The sequence below is a fragment of the Eleutherodactylus coqui genome, chromosome 13, assembly GCF_035609145.1.
Source record: "Eleutherodactylus coqui strain aEleCoq1 chromosome 13, aEleCoq1.hap1, whole genome shotgun sequence".
In the NCBI taxonomy this organism is placed as follows: domain Eukaryota; kingdom Metazoa; phylum Chordata; class Amphibia; order Anura; family Eleutherodactylidae; genus Eleutherodactylus; species Eleutherodactylus coqui.
Genome location: NC_089849.1, coordinates 54,321,381 through 54,342,064, shown reverse-complemented (window position 1 = coordinate 54,342,064; position 20,684 = coordinate 54,321,381).

The following is a 20,684-nucleotide window of genomic DNA, read 5'->3' as shown; positions in this document are numbered from 1 at the left end:
ATTAGCGCTAAAACTAACTAGCGCTCAGGCTCAACGCGTTTCTGATAGACCTGTATCTGCCTCGCCCTCAGGAGCCTAAAGAAAGCCACAAGACGTTTGAGAGTAAAATAATAAACCAGATGATCAGTGCCTTCCCACCCAGATGGTAGATGGACGGACTGAATGATAATGCACTGCATTACCCAGCATACTGCTCCCTATGTACTTCAGGCATCTAGATGAAAGGCCATGCATGTAGTAACATAAGGTGACCAGATTTTCCCAGGGTCAAAGCAGGACATAGCGGTGTGGTCAAGGGGGCGGGGCTTATCACAATGTATGATTTTACCTCCGTTGTTATAAAAAGTACAGGGCCTTTTAAAAAAAAAAAGACAGCAAATTCTGCATTAAAAAAACATGTCATTTTGACTGTAAATCAGCTGAATATCCGCAACTGATTTCATACCATGAGGTGCTACCCCTCACCTCCTCCGAAGGCTTCCTGCTGTCAGCGCTCTCCGGCTTCCAGTTCCCAGCAGCCTGTAGTAGCCTCACCTGACCAAGCCGCTGGGGAGCACTGCCAGGAGGAAGCCCTCGGAGGAGGTGAGGGGGAGCGCCTTTGTGTATCTGCAGCTGATTTCTAGTCAAAATCTGCACTAATGGTACGTAATTGAACAATTTTTTAAGATGCAGAATTTGCTGCTGAAATTTATGCTACAGACATTCTGCAGCATTTCCGCCATGTGTAAACATACCTTAAGTCAGCTTGAGGTTTGCTGCCATGTGCAGAGTGGCCTCACTAGTTATAGTGTCCCCTATACCAACCCCAGCAATAATAGTGACCTACACAGTAGCCACATTAGAATTAGCGCCCCCCCCTATACCATCCCCAGCAATAATAGTGACCCCTCTACAGTAGCCCCAGCAGTAATAGAGCCCCACCACAATAGCCCCAGCAGTAATAGTGACACCCCACAGTAGCCCCAGCAATAATAGTGACACCCCACAGTAGCCCCAGCAATAATAGTGACCCCCCCCCCACAGAAGCCCCATAGCATTAGCGCTCCCCCTAAGACCCACATACTTACCTCTTCCTGGTCTTCACAGTGCCGACACTCCTCTGAGCACTGCTGTCAGCGGGCGGAAGTTTGTGCACCCACTGCAGTGCCTCCTCCCTTTTCCTCTTCTTTTCCAGAACCAAAGAGGAGAGGTGAGTGGAGGAGCAGATGAAGATCCCAGATGCGCACACTGCTGTCAGTGTGTGCATCTGGCACGCGGTGCTGCAGAGTGATTACTGTCCGGAGAGCTTCGACACCCCAGCTGGTAATCACTATAGTGGTGACCCAATGTGGACAAAGGGCTGTCTCGCTGGGGTCCCGGCAGAAAGCGGGACACAGGGTCCCAAAGCAGGACTGTCCTGCCTAAATCAGGACATCTGGTCACCTTAAGTAACAGAAATGGCTTAGATCAGCCAGGGTGAAAACTCATAGAAGAGATGACAAGTGGGTTATCCCACTCTATAACATCCATTTCCTGGGTATTATTGTATCTTGCCACCACCAGAAGACTGGGTGGAGACAAGAAACACGCCCACAAGCAAACGCCTCCAATTTGATTGGCTGCGCTGGAGAATGGCAGGCCATGATGTCCCCTCCTGCCTCGTTTCACTCACCCTTCCTCGGACGCTTGGCTTGGCCTTGGTCCCCTTGGTCTCTTACCACCTAATGCCAGCTGTCAGTCTTGTTATTTCACTGACAGATTTAGCGGTTTCAGAGTGGGGTATAAGCTCCCAAGCTGTGGGAATCCTAATTGTGCCCAATTGTCTGCTCTCACCATGCTCCCCGCCTGTAAAGTTAAACTTACAATTTGTATCAGGTTGGGAAAAAATATTATTGCGGTGGGATATAGCTAAATATATAGCACTTAATCAGCGGCTTCCCAGAATAATACATATATATATATACATAATTAAGTAGTAGCTGAACTTGGATTATTATGTGTGCAGTCACAGCACGGAGCTGTTTGCATGCAACCATTTGGTTTTATTTTTGCATCTAAAATGAAGCCGTAAAAAAGATCCTAATATTTTATGTAGTTCCTATGCAGATTTGTGGACCTCTATGATTGCACATTGGAAACTAACCCTAACAACTCCCCCCCCCTCCATTTGCCCCTGTGTAAAATAAAAGGTATAAAGAGGCACTGTAAATACTCAAACAATTATATATGCTATATTCCGGATCCTTCTGATATGGATAATGAATATAGCCATGTGCATGAGCAAAGATCAGGACTCCAGAATTTTACGTGCAATTCCTCTGATTGGCTGAGCCAGCACTCGAAAACCAATCAGAGCCGTTCAATAAATGGCTATGATTGGTTCATCACAGCCAATCACAGCCATTCGATGGATGGCTGTGATTGGTTCATTGAGCGCTGGCTCTGATTGGCTAAGCAAGTGCTGGAGAACCAATCAGAGCAATCTCTTGCTGAAGGCAGGGTTTTTAATCCCTGTTACCAGCGACAAATGCTCTGTCAGCACTGACAACTGCAAGCAAACCTGCAGGAACGCCGGAGAACCGCGCGAGGACCCGGACGGCGCCGGCTAGGTGAGTATTGCTTTTTTTCACGTAGTGTAGCTAGGACATTTAGCACTGTCAAAAATGTGGCACCAAGTTATGCTGCGATTTCAGCAGCGATGAAAACTCTGCCTATTCATTTCAATGGGTGACACACAGCATATAAAAATGCTGAAAAGCCCAAAAATAAAACAGCGCCGCGATCGAGCGGCTGTCTGTGCCTGTGTGAATGGCCCCATTGAAAACAATGGGAGCATTGTACTGCGATTAGTGGGGTGCTGAAAGCATTATGCTAATCTCGGTAAAAAGCACCTGTGTGAGGGGGGGGGGGGTGCCACAAAACATGGATAATACACAATGATATCCCACCGTAATGATAATATGCATAGTGATGTCACAGTGCAGAGATAATAAACTGTGATCTCTCTGTACATGGATCAGAAGACCATATTTAGTCATTGTATCCACATTCTTTTACTAAGATAATGTAAGCAAATGTCACATTATTTCCTCAGCGGTAGACTCTGTAATGATTTGCTGCGTTTAGGGAGTTGGCCCACCCTGACTGGACGCTGTAACTTTATTTATCCTGATTTTAACTAATACCTCCCATAGCATGCTATGGAAAAGGGCTTTTTCTGCACACGAGCGGAAATCAACTGTGATTTTCCGCTCGCACAGGGAAAATCGCAGCACGCTCTGTTTTAGTGCAGTGTCCGCACAGACGGCTTCCATTGAAGTCAATGGAAGCCGACTGACCCACAGTCCATCCACAATTAACACTGTGGACAGGTCGCAGATTCCACGTCATCGCCTAGCGACGGCGCGGGTAAGTCTGTGTTGCGCATGTCCGTCGGGGAACCATCTGGATCATACGTAGCACAGAAAAGAAGACAGGTACGCGGGGTCACCAGCCGGGCACAGGGTCAGATTCCGCTGCAGGATCCCGCGTCCGGAATCCGACCTGGTCGTGTGCAGTCGGCCTAAAGTAAACACTGGGCTGATCTCTCAGAAAGAGCACAGTAGTGACTTCACACAGTTGATGTCTCTTGTTCTTTCTCCAATGATCATCATTAATTAACTTGGACACATGAGAGAACTCCGATCCCGGTAGCCTTATTGCTGATTCTGAATTCAAAGGAGTACTCCAACACAGCCAACCACTAAAGTAACTAGGCCTCCCCTAAGCTGTGCCTTAGTCCAGGCCTGTGCCTTATTGCACATAGACATGCTACAGTATTGGAGTAATGTGCACATGTATGGCTCTGGATGCTTGTGCTATAGAGAACAAGTATAATAAACATAGTGAAGATGTGAAACTATGTGTTAAAGCAGGGGTGTTTAACATGCGGCCCTGGATGGTTATAAATGCGGCCCAAAAGAGAGGTGGGCCCATGCAGGCTGAATTTGGGGGAGACGAGGCCTCAGGGTATGAGCTACTGCTCACGCATACGCTCATAAGAATGGCGAGGTATTGGGCGGTACTTGCAGCTCTGTGACTTAGTCAGTCACTTCGGGTTTATCGGGCAGCCTGCAGGAGTGATTCTCCTTCCTGTCTTCCTGAATCCTAACTATCCTGTATTGAAGTAAGGATGACATTTGGTGGTCTCAACTTGGCCAGCCGATGTTGTGCGTCTCCCCTGGTGTCCTAAACAGGCATGTGAGACTGGACAGGTCTGCAGTCCATATGGCCTGACCACAGCGGGGCTTGTTTGGAGAGTGATGGGGGAATTTGGAGCGCAGTGGAGGATGATGGGGGATTGTTTGGAGGACTGTAGAAAGACAATGAAGCTTGTGTGGAGGCTGATGTTTTGTATCCTTAGTGCTTGCATATTTAATATGTGGCTCGTGACACCTCTTCTTCTTCCAATTTGGCCCAGAAATGCCAAAAGGTTGGACACCCCTGTGTTAAAGCTATATTGTAGAATAAACACAGCATTTAGTTTATAGGGAAATGATACAATCATGTGAAAATTCATGGATATCCCATGCAGATTTCATTATTAGATCTTAGACAAGGTAAGATAAAAAAATATTTCTTTTGTGCAATAATATATTTAAGACAAACTAATCTCCAAATAGAATCTGTGAAAGATGACACACTTAAGAGATATTTTTATTAATCCGTACACTTACTCCACGCGAATAACTTCAGCATGCAGAATGAAAAGAATGTGCCCATACAGAATGGTGAAGCAAGAGTACGGTATCTTTTGTTAAATGTGTTTCTAATAGACAAACAATGCTAGCTGGTAGAAATTGTTGAATAGATAAAAAAACACCACATATTTTAGTTTTGACCCCATAACCGGCACATTCCATGAAATTATATTAGCCTTTTAAGTCATGATAAATGATAATCATTTTTCATGTTTCACACGCATTATTTAAAGCGCCGGCTGAATTCCATGGTAGAGGAGGAGAAAGAAAGAAATGGAGAAAAGAAAAAGAAAAAAAACACCCGCCACATACACACATTTGGGCCAATGGTGTGGATTTTGATTCCGTTTTAGATACAGAGATGGTGGGAAATTTTCCGCTGCAGATATTCCACAATATTTCTGCCCCATGTGAACAAAACCCAAGGGCCCTTTTACACAGATCAATCATGGATTCTCTCTGGATTGTGGAAATCTGAACAAAAATCGTTCAGTGTAAATGCTACAAGCAATTGAACAATAGACTTAGAAATACAGCAGATATAAAAAGTCTACATACCCCTGTTAAAATGCCAGGTTTTTGTCATCTTGAAAAAATTCAGACAAAGATGAACCATTTCAGATTTATTTCCACCCTTAATGTGACCCGTTATCTGTACAATTCCATTGAACAATAAACTGAAAGAATTTAGGTTGGAAAAATAAAAATAAAATAAATAAATGTGGTTGCATGAACATGCTGACCCTAAGGGCTCATGCCCACAGACAGAGTGGGATACGCTGTTTTATGCTGCCAGTATCCCGCGGGGATAAACAAAAATATCCCCCCTGTCAATCGTGGAAAAAAGCGCCTTTTACTGCATTTTTCCGTGGTTTCCATTAATACTATATTAATGGAGACCTCCCGCCATGAAAACACGCGGTAAAATAGAACATGCTGTGATTTTTTTTCGTAAACCCACAGTAGAATCCTGCATGTGAGGACTCAGCTCTTAGGTTCAATAGAAGCTAATAGCTGCGTTATTCCACCGCGGGAACGCATAAATCCGTCCATGGGCTTTACCCGTAAACTAATACTTTGTTGATGTACATTTTGACTTTATGACAGCATTCAATATTTTTGAGTAGGTGTCTATTAGCATGCCATATTTTGACTTAGCAATCTTTGACCACTCTTCCTTGCATAAAGCACTCCAAATCTGTCAGATTGCGAGTGCATCCTGTGTGTATCGCCCTTTTCAGGTCAACCCACAGATCTTCAATGGTATTTAGGTCTAGACTCTGGCTGGTCCATTCCAAAAGTTTGGTTGCATAAATATGCACACCCTAATACTAATACTTTATTGATGCACCCTTTGACTTTATGACAGCATTCAGTCTTTTTGGGCAGTTGTCTATCAGCATAGCACATCTTGACTTGGAAAGCTTTGTCCACTCATCCTTGAAAAAGCGCCCCAAATCTGAAAGATTGCGTGGGCATCTCGTGTCTACAGCGTACTTCAGACCTGAATTTCAAATTTTCAATGGGATTCAGGTCTAGGCTCTGGCTGGGCCATTTCAAAACATGGATCTTCTTCTGGTGAAGTCATTCTTTTGATGGTTTGGAGGTATGCTTTCAGTCGTTGTTGTGCTGAAAGGTGAAATTCATCTTCATCTTCTTAACAGAGGTCTGAAGCTTTTAGGCCAAAACAGACTCATATTTGGAACTCTTCATAATTACCTCCACGTTGACTAAAGCCCCAGTTCCAGCAGCAGAAAAATGGCCCCAAAACATAATGCTGCCTCCACCATCTTCACTGTGGGTATGGTGCTCTTTTCATGATGGACAATGTTGACATTGCACTAAACGTACCTTTTGAAATTATGACCAAAAAGTTTTCCCTCAGTCTCATCAGACCTTAATATGTTCTCCCACATACTTTTGGCAGACTTGAAGTATGTTTTGGCAAAACATAGCGGGGCGTGGATGTTTTTCTTTGTTAGAAAAGGCTTCCATCTCGCCCCCCCCTTCCCCACAGCCCAGACATATGAAGAATACGGGAAATGGTTGCCACATACATTACATAACCAAGTCTTGTCAGAAATTCCTGCAACTCCTATAATGTTGCTGTAGGTCTCTTGGCAGCCTCCCAGACCAATTTTGGTAAAGTCACTGTGCTGCCAAATTTAATCCAGTTCTTAATGACCGTCTTCACTGTGTTGTATGGTACATGTAACGCATTGGAGATGTTTTGATCCCCTTCTCCTGACTGATACCTTCCAACAATCAGATCCCTTTGATGAGCTGTAAGCTCTTTACGGCTTTTGGTGAAAAATGCAACTAGGAAAAATGTCAGGAAAATCCTACTAGAAGAGCTGAACTTTATAGGTGTGAAATCAGAATCAATTTAAGTAATGGCAGCGGAGTACTGACTACTATTTAACACGTGTTCAAATGTGATTGGCTAATGCTGAACACAACCAGATCCCCAAATATAAGAGGGTGTTCACACTTATGCAACCACATTGCTTTAGTTTTATGTTTATTTTTCCACCCTAAATTATTTCAGTTTGTTTTTCATTGGAATTGTACCGATAACGGGTCACATTGAAGGTGGAAATAAATCTGAAAGGACTCATCTTTGTCGGATTATTTTAACATGACAGAAACCTGGCATTGTAACAGGGGTGTGTAGACTTTTTATTTCACTGTAACTTATTAAACAAATGCACAAAGACAGACAAAATTGACAATTCTTCACAAAATCATTCTAGCTCATATAGCCACCACATTTTCAGATTTGTCTCCCTGATTTACCTTTGAAGAGTTTCCATACATTGAGTTTAACTTTAGTGCAGCATCCCGAAAGGTAGCTCAGGACACGGGACATACGCTGAGTGGCTGGGAGGGTATAAGCTGTCACTTGTCACGGTGGCACTTACCAGACTCCTTCCTAGAGGGACACACGCAGCCTCGGCCAGAGCATCGCTGGGCCTCTTCCGGACACCCCTAGGAAAGGGATGGCCAATATACTGTACATGCCGAAGAACTTTAACTTTTCACATGATGCCACCGTTTCTTTACTCACCAGAATGAACCTCAACCATAGTAATAAAAAGAGTCCACACACACTTTAGTGTTTAAGCACCTCAGTCCCTGGGAATGGTCATGGCCTGGCAAAACTTTACTGTAAACTTTGACACTTGCACAACGTGAAAACACACTGGTGCAGGCAAGGCAGAAGGAGGGAGGTCAAGGAGGAACTCAGGATGATGGACTCTTTGTTATCTGTATGGTACCGCTGCTGGAAGGGGGCACTCTCTCGAAGAGGAAACTCAGGATGATATCAGCCCTATAGTCCTCGTTATCTTATGGTACCGCTCCTGGAAGGGGAAGGGGCAAACTCTCCACAGACATTCTTTGAAATACCTCTGACAACTCCTTTGATACTTTTTAAAGTACCCCTGCATGGTGTGATCTGGATACCAGTTTCTCCAGCAGGTTTTCGGGGTATTCTGTAGCTTCCTAATTATGTAGTATAGCATGCGCACGCCTTGCAATAACCAGTCAAACACAAGCTATAGGTCTAAACTGGGTCTGGGCGGTACATTGCTCAGGCCCTCACTTTATTGAAACACATAATCCCTGCGTTTTTGGGCATATAACATATTACATCAATAACATATAGATTTTCATTTGTTGGGCCATATAGAATCCCCACCCCTCCCCACACCCTTCTCAAGTCCAGTGTATGAGCCAGTCTTTGTCTCCTCAACAAGTGGTCAGGCAAAAGCAGCTTCTTTGTCTCAGAAGTTGAGGGTGGAGGAGGGCTGGGAAAACGCCCAAAGTGGATACAGTTCTTCAGTCTTACAGTATAACAATGTGACTTAAACCCTTAAGAGGCTGCAGAGGAGCTTTACATTAGGCTAACGTTATAGCACACATCTTTCACCATGCCATTGTGCAGCAATTACCATAATGAAATTGTGTGGCCATTAACCTCTACAGAGTTAAAGTCACTACAGCAGCGTAATACATCTAGCTTATATAAATCAATAGACACTTTATGCTAACTAATCATCATGTCTACTACAGGTGGTCTTGACCTTCTTCACTGCTCATGCTCTCTCTCTCTCTTTCTCTCTCTCTCTCTCTTCACTCTCTAATGGTTCCTGACGTTAGGGCCCTCGGGAAACCACTCTTCCTCTTCCATCACTCTTCACCACATGAAGATTGAAGGTACCCCCATGCGGCCAGCACTCCACTCCTCTCTACCACGTGACAGGACATAAATTGATACATTTGGAGACATTTCCCAGTCTGATGCAGACATTAACCCTTCATCTGCTGCAGCTGTGCAATACACATAACAAGAGACCAGACACTTTGCACTGTGCATGCACACAAAAGACATGACATGTATGACATTTATGGAGGGGCCAGGAATAGGTGTTCTGGGCCACTACATTAGTACACCCCAAATTTCTGATCCTTTTTCTTGGTTTCTAGCCAATCTACATTCAGACATAAATTTACTTGCTCAGTGAGCATGGTAATATAGTTGCGAGAGATAGTAAGTGATCCATCTGGTGTGATTGTTATCTAAGTCACAATTCAGTTATAGACAAACACAATCTAATTAAACTAATAACACAGGAGGAGTTGTACCTTTCAAATCTTTTATTGCGTAAACATGCACATTGCAGGAAGAAAAAGTAAGTGAATCCCTGAATTTAATAACCTGTAGATGAACTTTCAGCAGCAATCGCCTGCACGAGACTGTTCCTGTAGATGCAAGCAGATTTGTACAATGTTGAGGAGGAATACTAGATGATTCCTCCCTGTAAATATGTTTGAGTTCATCTAGATTTCCAGATGCGTTGCGTGAACAGACATCTTCAGGTCATGCAACAGGATATTCATAGACTTAAGTTCAGGACTCTGTCTTGGCCATTCCAAGTCATAAATGTTCTTCTTTTTAACCATTTTTCAGTGGATTTACTTGTGTGCTTTGGGTCACTGTTTTGTTACATTACCCAATGACTCTTCAACTTGAGATCGATCATAAACTGTTGCCCTTACATTCTCCTGTAAAATCTTTTGATACTCCTTTGAATTCATTATTCCCTTATTGATCGCAAGGTGTCTAGACCCTGAGGTAGCGAAGCAGTCCCAATCCCCGATGCTCCCTCCAGCATGCTTCACAGTTGGTATGATGTTTTGGTGTTGGCGTACAACGTTCTTTTTCCTTCAAATATAGCATTATGCATTTTGTCTCATCTGTCCATATAGCATTTTCCCAGAAACATTGTGGAACCTCCAGGTGGTCTCAGGCAAACTTCCTTTGTGGTGTCTTTCCATGATTCAAATTGTTGATCAGTGTTTTAATAATAGTCGGCACACAAACAGAGGACTTTACAGCTTGTAGAGTCTCCTTTTGCTGTTACTCTTGAGTTCTTTCTCACCTCTTTCAGGATTGATCTCTTTTTGTATTCTTAACAGCACAGTTTAAGGAGAGTAGCAATGGTCTTGAATCACCTACATTTGTAGTTAATTTGTCTAACCATGGATGGATATACACATCACTCTTTAGCAATGGTCTTGTAGCCTTGAACAGTTTTACGCATCTTTATAAGACCTCCTATGAGGTCTTCTGAGTATTTTTTGCATTGAGGTATGGTTCACACTTTACCCATCTTTCTTGAGAAGAACAGAGCTGTCAGTAACCAGGCTTTGGTGTCTTTTTTTTTAATGGGCAAGTACCTGTGAAATCTACATTCCCAATTTTATCTCCTTAAAGCTGCCTGTCCACGGGCGAGAGGGAATATTGCTAGCAATATTCCACCACCGGGGAGGAGGGGGGAGCACCACAAGGTCTCCGTGATGAGCTTATATTAATGATAGGCTCACTGCAGAGAATTGCGGCAAATCACAGCATGCCGCAATTTTAATCACGTGAGTGGAGAATCAGGCTCGTAGACATTGGGCTGCGCTTTCCTTAGTTCTCACGGGTTCACTTACTTTTTCTCCCTACACTGTTGATGTTTACTCATTAAAAAACAAGAATGGTATAACTGTTTATGTGTTACTAGTTTAGTTAAAGGCTATGGACACCTTGGGGAGGAGGGCAATTTTTTCACTTAAATACATGTAGTTTGGGCAGATAATTATTTTTACAATGGGGTTTATTTAAAAATGTTACACGGTTTTCTGCAGTTTCTACAGCTTCTTGAAACTGCAGGCTTAGGCCTCATGTCCACGGGGACAGATCCGCAGCGGGTCCGCGCCCCATAGGGATGCATTGGACACCCGCAGGTAATTAAATACCTGCGGATGTCATTTTCCCTTGAGGTGCGGATTGCTCCATTTTAGTGCGGGTCTCCGGCCGGGACGGCTCCCGCAGGCTTCTATTGAAGCCTATTGGAAGCCGTCTGGATCTGCGGCACACCCACAGCTGAAGTCCTGCTCTCCGGCGCGGGAGAGCAGGAGTTAAAAAAATTGGAGTGCACGGCGCATGCGCGCGGCACTCTGCCGGCGTGCCGAGCACATCCGCCAGGCCAAGAAAAGAAGATCCGGCCGCAACGGAGGGCAGATCCGCAGCATCCGGACAGATAAGTAATGCTTACTTTTTAGCCTCATGTCCGCGGGAAAGGAGGGACCTGCTGCGGGTTTCTGCATGAAGAATCCGCGGCGGGCCTGATTTTCCCCGTGGACATGAGGCCTAAGTCTCAATAAGAGATTAGTGATGTTGGTACATTGATCACATATGCTGAATGCCCTGTGTAGTGGTCTAATCTGGCCACGTAGGTAGATATACTGTATATTATTATGTTAATATGATGTGGAAATCCTTAGTAAAGGAGCCGTGCTCTGTGCAACTCTGAAACTCCTGGACTTTTCAGACACATTGTGCGTGATGGAAAACTGGCGCAAGAGGATTCATAAAGACCCAAACACCATATATTTCATTGTATGTACACTAGAAAACTGACAAAGATACACTGATTAACCCCTTCGTGACCAAGGTCTTTGCCTAAATATTCACATCAGCATCCCAAGGCCAGGCTTACACGACCGTGTTGCATTCCACAAATGTATATGTGCAGCAAATGACTGCCACAGCAAATTGTGTACGGTCGTGTATGCATACATTTTTTTGCACGATTATCTGCGTATGGATAGTGTATCATACGCACGGCAGGATGAACGCAAGCAGGGAATGACATCAAAAAGTTGCCCAACACCCATCTATCCCTTAGTCGTCCGCCCAGGCGACATTTTCTTGTGCTTTTGTCATGGGGAGAGCTGTTAACTGTGCTCTTAGGACCAGGTCTTCAGAACAGGATACTGCTTTCTTGGTTTAGTTGGTTTATACTACTTTTTTTGAACAATCAGGCTCTGCTCACATTTGCGTTCGCTTAAAACTGGCCTTTTCTAGTTTGTTTGTCCAAAAATAATGTATTATCTGTGCAAGAAATTTTTCCTTGTTGCGGTATCCGCTATTCCTACATTCACGTGTGAGCGAAACTTCGTAAGTCAGTGCGCTCAAATGGCGATCGCAGAATCCGCAATTCAAATCTAGTCGTGTGAGACCGGCCTAAGGGTTAATATTTTTCAATCGATACCTATTTGTTTTTTTGTGGCATAGATTGGGCTTTCTTATTGGACCAGGACAGGGTCAGTATCTTTTAATTTTAATGTTTTTTTTGAATAGAGAAATCTGGGGAAAATACCATCAGATTTAAATATTTTTCATTTTTGTCTATTTTATAGTTTAGTGTTGTAAACTTTAAGAGAAAAAAAACCCTGATTGCTAAAAATAAAATCTTCTTACATTCCTGTACATAACAATACCAAATATGTACACATCATCAATGGAAGACCTGGGAACAATGGTCCCCATTTTTTTTTTTTGGTATCTCCCGTCATTAGCTGGTAATTCGGCTCACTTTGACCGCTATGTTTATCACTTTACATAGGTGAGAGCTGGTCCTCACAACTCCCTTCTACTTCATTAGGGTAGACCTGACAAAGTGCCGGCCCAACCTCTTTACAGTGAGATTTGCCACTAAAGTGGAGGACTTGTATATATGTCCCAGCTGCACAGCGCATCAACAACTAGATGTTATATTTAAAGATGGTGGGCATGAAGGGGTTAATCTGCTGATAAAGTCTTTCAGATAAAATAGAGGTCCTTACAGCACAAACTGTGCAACCAAAGATGTGCCACATTATCAAAACTGAAGCAAGACCTTTAGCTCTGACTCACCCATATACATTGTAACTTTCCATTTAGCTGTATTAAAGGATATCTTGTGTCTAAAAGTGCAGTAAGGTTTGCAATGTAGAAAGCTTGACATTTTGTCATAAAGCACACCTGGCATTAGCAATCTGATGGACCAATTAAGCTGTCAATGACTAACTTAGTCACAACAGAACAGGTTTTTGCCTTTGAAGTAAAACACAAACTTATGAAACATTATAAAACTTTCTATTTCAACCCCTTGCTATTTTCAAGATCTGTGATTTGCAAAATGGAAGGACATGGGGAGAGGAGGGCAGAGCGTGTGTATATATGAATATGCATGGAGTATGAATTCCATGTACCTCCATATAGTCTTCCTGCATATCCACTCATTTTCTGCTGTTTGAAATCTGTTTCAGGTTGTTAAGTTCTGATTTTCAGGTGGTCTTCCCCATTTTCTGCTGCCCTGCTGTTTGCCATCTACTTTCAGGCAAGGAGCATATTGCAAGCCTAGAATTCTGCCAGTGATTCACTGTTCTGTACTTCCTTTCCCTCACTTGCCATGCTGCATTGTTTTGGCTGTGGTCCAATCAGCAGAGAGGCAATGCTCGCCTCTCTGCTGTCCCAGGACGATTGTAGAAGTCAGACATTCAAAAACATTCTGGCTAAATGGTTAGTAAAGTCAGAGTAATGTATACAGTGTAATAGCAGGAGAGGAAGAGAATGTGAAGATTACAGAGTATCTGCAGATTTGTCTAACTGTAAGTGCAGGGGGTGCAGCCTGTGAAGATAGCCCCTACCCCACAGCTAAGAAAACATCCCAGGGTCACAGTAACTACAGAAACCCAATCCCTAACAACCAGCAGTGCAATGCAGAAGGCCTGGAAGGAAGACCCCTAATTCAGCCACTTCAGACTTTTACATAAGCATACGTTGTCTAAAAAGTTAGTGCCCCTTTAAATTCCTTGCTTTATATTTTACTTATATCCTGTGTTTTGTCAACGTCAGTTGCCATTTCTACTCTGGGAGCAATTTAGTTGTCACATTTATCAATTTTTAGACCTTTTCCACAATATGCTATGTAAATTTAACCTTAGTCCGTGTTCACACAGCTAGAAAATGACTTTATTTTGCTGTCTCTAACACTTGAAATGTACTGAACCAAAATCCAATCATTGAAGAACCCTATATTGAGCTAAGTTTGGTTCAGTAGAACAATGTTATGGCCATTCCATGAACACTAAAATTCAGTTATATTAACCTTTTAGCAACATGTGACAATTAGCCTGTTTAATTTTGATTCACCAGAATTCCGCTTTGTTTAGCGCTTAGCTATCTTCAGCAGTCCCGTTGAAAAGAATGGAGTACCGGTAGTATGCATGTGTGACCATTGCTCCATTCATTCAGGGGCCTTCAGGACCCTCATTCTAGTGATCAGTGGGGGATGCCAGCGGTCAGAGTCCTACAGTTAGATAGTTATCCTCTGTCCTGATTCTAGGGGATAACTTATTTTCGTGGGACAACCCTTTTAAGAAAAGCAAGATACCTAAGAAAGAAGAAAACTTTCCTTTTGATCTCTTCTTCCTTGAGGTTCTTGTCCTGAAAAATACAGATGGGGCTTTGTGGTAAATAAATGGCTTTCAGCAGCTAAATTTGTATCATGTCTGATTGGTTACTATGGTGCATTGGTTATTAGCATTCACATTTGCAGATGGTGCTTTATACTCAGCAGAATCTTTCCCTATTTCCATTATACTGAAGAGAGGATAAGTACAATGGTGCCTTGGCTTAAGAGTTTTTAATTTGTTCCAAGACGGAGCTCTAAACCCAAAATGCTCTTATTTCAAATCAGTTTTCCCCATTGAAATGAATTGAAACACCATTAATCTGTTCCGGACCACCCCAAAAATAAGCCCTAACTACACTACATGTAAAAAAACAAACATCAATACTCACCCACCGCCGGCGTTCCAGTCCTTGCGTGGGCTGCTGCTGCTACGTCCTCGTCCTCATTCTCCCCCTGCTGCTGCGTCCTCAACCTCCTCCTGCTGCTGATGTGTCCTCATTCTCCTCCTGCTGCTACTGCCTCCTTGTCCTCCTGCTGTTCCTGCTGCCTCCTCGTCCCCCTCCTGCTGCAACTCCTCCTCCTCCTGCTGCTCCTGCTTCCTCTTCCTCCTACTTCTTCCTGCTGCTCCTGCTTCCTCCTCCTCCTGCTTCTCCTGCTTCCTCCTCCTCCTACTGCTCCTGCTTCCTCCTCATCCTGCTTCTTCCTTGCCGCCACCGTGTCCTCCTCCATGCCAACAGCATTTGTTCCTGGAAGCGGGGCTTAAATTCCCCGCCTCCAGCAAGCTAATGCTCTGATTGGTTAATTAAATGGCTGTGATTGGTTAACCCAGCGCCAGCTTTCATTGGCTGATGCGGCACTAGACTAAACAGTCAGAGCATTAGCTTGCTGGGGGAGGATGCAGCAGCCTGCAGCAGTGTCGCAGACCATCGCGAGGACCGGATTGCCGGTGGTAGGTGAGAATTAGACCCCCCCCCCAAGCCTCAGCTTGAGAGCTTCTTGACTTGGGAGCATGCTCGTAACCCGAGTTTTTGCACTTAACTCAGAGCAAGAATTCGGGAGAGAGCCTGCTCGCAAGCTGAGGCACTCGCAAGCCAAGTCACCACTTTATCTGTATAATATCAAACTTATACTCCAACTGGTATATCTGAGCAAAAAGTATACACTACTAATTAGTTAATCTGGTCCGATATTGCGACAACTTGCACCCGGCTCAGCTCATATTGTTTCCTGCTCATAAAATGAAGTTATAAGGTCTGGTATGTCATCAGTCGTGAAACATCTTCATCCTAAAGCAATAAATGTACAGTACCCTGATAAACTGGCATAACCTGATGGGATTATGTATTGCCAACCTCACCCTCTATGTAAAATGTACCCAGTGTTTGCACATGGCACTATTTGCAGAGCACTGGAATACTTTCATCTATTTGTATATATGCACTATAGCTTACATGTAAATGTAGCAAAGAGAATTCTGCAGTAAATGTTGCATTTTATGCAGAGATGTTCTGTAACCAGCGCCGGAATATCTCCATATAGAGCCCTTATACAGCGCATGATTAGCTTTACTGTAATCTGCTCCTCAGCTCCAGTGTTCCCAGTTTATGGGAGTATTTAGCACATCCAGCGTATCCCCAAGTCACTTAAACTTCAGGTATATCAATTTGTCCAGTTAAACTGTGTTACCCCGCAGCAAAAGACATTTGTGATTGAACCTCTGCCCAGTTTCAGCCACAAGACTTTTATTGCTGTGTGCGAACAACATCTTAAGATAAATAGGGCATTGTGAATCAATTTCACCTGCTTCAGTGCAAATAAAAGTGACAATAAATGGGCTGGAGAGGCAACAGCAAGACAACCCCCCCAAGTCCTTCCTGTTTAATTCTTCTTTAATTGCATCACCATCTACCAAACCATTTTCATTCTATATGGGTGCTTCCACACTTTTGAGAAACCCTATACATATATATACTGTATATGTCACAGTGCGTCTCCACTGCTCAACTGCTTCCAAAGTTGCACTTGGATGCCGCTGACACGGAGCCCTCTTCACATAACTCCTCTGCTTGCGTTCAGACATCTGCCTGTAGGACTCACACGTGCTCCTATCCCCATTCTCAAAGGGCAGTGCACACTTCCTAATCCCATCTCTCACCAATCACCAGCCATCCATTGCTATATTAGACATTCTCCCTTCATAGAGAAAGCCTAATCAATTTAGTCTTTCTAGCCATGTGTCAAAGCCTGTATGTGCAGCGTCCTGTAGGGACACCTCGGACACTTGACATTTGTGAGGAGCTGGGAGGGTAAAGTGATGCTTGTCACGGCAGCACTTACCAAACTCCTTTCCTGGAGGGATATGCGCAGTCAAGCCCAGAGTATTACTACAGGCCACCGTAGACACCCCTATGATAGGGAATGCCAATAAACACAGGAAAATGGGGGTTGTAGTTGTAACGGGTGACACCACCGTTCCCACACACCAGAATGACCTTCGGCATAGCATAATTGTAGACAGAGGCAGTCTCTGAGTACCATGGGTCCCTAGGAACAGTTAGAGCCCGGCATAAACTTTTACTTGAAAACTTGAACAAGGTATACAAGGCAGTTCACGTTATGACTCTACAGTGCAGGCAAATTACTTTTAAACGTAATACATAATATTCTCTTGCAGTACCTTCACCCCAAGGCGTGTGAGTGTGACAATTAAGGGTATACCTCTACACGGTGATCCTGGCTCTGAACGGCCGTGTAGGAAAATCTAGACATAGAGGTAGTACCTCTGCACTGGCCTTGTCCTGAAAAATGACTTAAAATTGCTCTCTCACTAATTGGGGCTCACTTCACTCACATCCAGAATTCAGTCATCACGGTATATCTTTCCTCCTCTTCCATCTTCACCACAAGGAAGCTGAGGGTGCTTCCATGCAGCTCTGTGTTAGATGAAACTCTGGCAGCAGACAAAATAGAAGACCATTTTCCGCTCTCAGACATTCCTATTTATACCCTCTCTCATACCATGGGATGTGACAAACTTGATACATTTACATGTAGACTATGATTTTATTAAAGTTAACCTCTCAAGCGCTGCAGGTGTGCAACACACATACTGGAAATGACAATACAGGCTTGCACAGTGCATCTACATGAGACAAACATGTATGATATTTATGGAGGGGACCAGGATGATGTGCTGTGCCACTACATAGGTGTAATTTCTGGTTTTGCCTGACTTTAAGTATTCTGTTTCTGTGTTCCCTGACCTTGACTCTGTATCCTCGACTCAGCCATTGTTTGCTGCTTCGGCCCAGTGCAGCATCAGCAGCCACATAACCGGACTATATGTGGGGACCCTGCAGCAAAGTCAGCATCCCATTTGGAGTCAAGTGTGAAAACTGGGGTTGCCCAGGTGCTGCCACCCCAGTTACCCACAGCCAAACCGGTGTGTTGCAAGGCGGATCCACATCTGTCTGCCATAACAATTTTTTTTTTTTTTTTTTGGGGGGGGGGGGGGCAAATATATGTCTTGGAAATTGTGTGTTGGATAGGGCGAGTTAAAATCTGAAATTCCCCTCTCACTTCAAAAATTAAATTCCTGGGTTCCCCCTGGAGGTTTTTTTTCTTGAAAAAAAAAAAAGAAAAAAGCAGCCATGTTTTTCTAAATTCTGCTACCCCACCCCCCTGCCTGTAAACAGAACCTGTCAGATCTCTACACTACAGTATAATGATAAATACATTGATTTCAGAGGTCGGTCGCTTATACTGACCAATTCCGCTATTTTGGGAAACGTACTTTTCAAAGTCTGTAGCGCACTGCAGAGATGAGTCTGATGTAGGTCATTAATGTTCATTTATGCACTGCTCCCCCATCCCCTTGCACTCCCTGCTGCTGATTGACAGGTCTCTCTCTCTGCACAGTAACACAGAGACCCGTCAATCAGTGTCAGAGGAAGAGGGTCGGAGGAGTACCTACAGTTGGAGAAATAAAGGGAGTTGATTTTGGCTATGATATAAGATCCGAGTGTGCTGGGGAATGGGGGAGATGTGTTTGGAATACCTTAATGTACTCCATACCTTTGAATAGAGATGTGGATTAGAATAGAATAGGCACTAACAAGCTTCAAATCACATTGGGGAATACAACTGAACTGATGAGAATGATTTTGGACTTTAGCATTTTCTTCATGAAGTGCTCTCGCCTGTTTTCGTCTCTAGCATTGCGAATGCCCTGCAGAGAAACATGGTGATTATAAGATACTTGACCCATGAAGGGGTTAATGAGCCACAAATACTTGTACCATATTGAAGAGGGAATTTAACTGAAAAGCCTGGCATCCAATTACAATTCCTTTCCCTCTTTGTTTGTGAAGAAATCGGACAGCCTGAGAGCTGGCAGATATACTTTATAGCTCCTGTATACTGATTATGTGTTAATTTGAAGGAAACAGAAAGCGGATTTGTACAGCTGGGATTTATCTTTAACGTTTTAACCCATTAACTGCTGGCAAAAACTTCTTTTAAGGGCCATATTTTGCTTGTACACTGACTACAAAGGAAGAAGTATTGATTCGATATAAGGTAGGGTCTCACACGGACGGATTCTAATTGCAGAATCTGTGACTGCCGTCCACGTGGAGGATCCGTGGCAAAACGCATGCAGAGAAAGGCATGAACCTTTTCTTTTACACACGCGGATATGAACTGTGCATTCCGCAGCGCCCTTTATTTTGCCGCAGACGGCCTCCATCCATTGAACTCAATTCAGGCCGTCCATCAGCCCATACGCAATTAACGTTGTGCAGAAATCCTGCGCAGTTTTACTTGGCCGTCTGAAATGGGGGCAGCGGCAGCATCGCACCACGTGTTAGGTGCACGCAATGCGAGGTCTCCTGTCGAAAACAATGGAAGAGACTTCACAATCCTCTGACGCTACTGACAGCGACTTCTCCGAAGTGATGCGAGGCTGTTTTTAAGAGAAAACTGGGAAAATGCATGTTGACAAAGCACGAAATCGACTTGTCATTCACTGCCCGATATCGCGCTCACCTGTGTGAAGTTAGCCTAAGTCAGCATTTATATAACCTATACTTGCATGTACTACCCATAACCTTCTCGTATGTTGTGTTTAATGAGTTCCCCTTTAAGAATGATCACGGAACGCACTGCTTTATTAAAAAAATGATAACCTTCTAAGGTGCTTCCAACTATTTAAAAAAATAGTTACAAAAATAAGTTTTAAAAAAATTACAGAATAAAAATATATACCGGTATATAAAAAAAAAAAGTGACCCGACACCAACTAAAACCGTCGCTGTATGCACCTTTTAAAAATTAGTATATTTTCACTAAAATAAACAACTATAATATATGAAACAATATTTTTTTAAAGCTTTGTACCCCTAAATAAAACTAAAAAATGAAAAAAAAATTAAGTGAAAAAAAGATATAAAAAATAGCCCTATATGTCACGGAGAAAAAAAACCCAGCAAAAATAATTTTGGTAGGTGAAGAAAAAAAAATAGAGCCATGAAACCACCACATGGGCAAAATACCTAAAAAGTGTCTAGTGCTTTGGGACAAAGATACCCCTATGCTGGGTCATATTTCAGCCAATTGCACATTAACCACCAAGCCTATGGAGTATGGCGTAGGTTGATAGCCCATTTTCCCGAAATAAGACATACTCTGAAAATAAGACCTGCCCTGATTTTTGGGGATTTTTAGGGAGGCTTGGAATATGTGTCTCACCCCGAAAATAAGCCCTTGCTGCATTAGATTTAAAAAAAAAAGGAATACTTACCTAGCAAACTCAGTCAGGGTCCTCCTACTGCTGTCCGGAGCTCTGCAGTGCGTCCTGTAGTCCTCTTTCGCCCACAGAAGATCCCTGGTTATAGGATTCATAAATCCCACTTCCAGGAAGCGATGGCTCTGATTGGTTTTTGAGCGCTGTTCAGCCAATCAATGCAGTGCTTGATGAAACAATGCAATGGCTGTGATTGGGTCATCAAGCACTGTATTGATTGGCTGAACAGCAGTCAAAGAACCAATGCATTGTGGAGGCAGGATTTATGAATTGGCCAATCAATGCCGCAGCTCAGTGCGTCAGAGCTCCGGAAAGCAACGGGAGGGACCTGGACCAAGCTTGCTAGCTAAGTGTAATGAGATATTCCCCGAA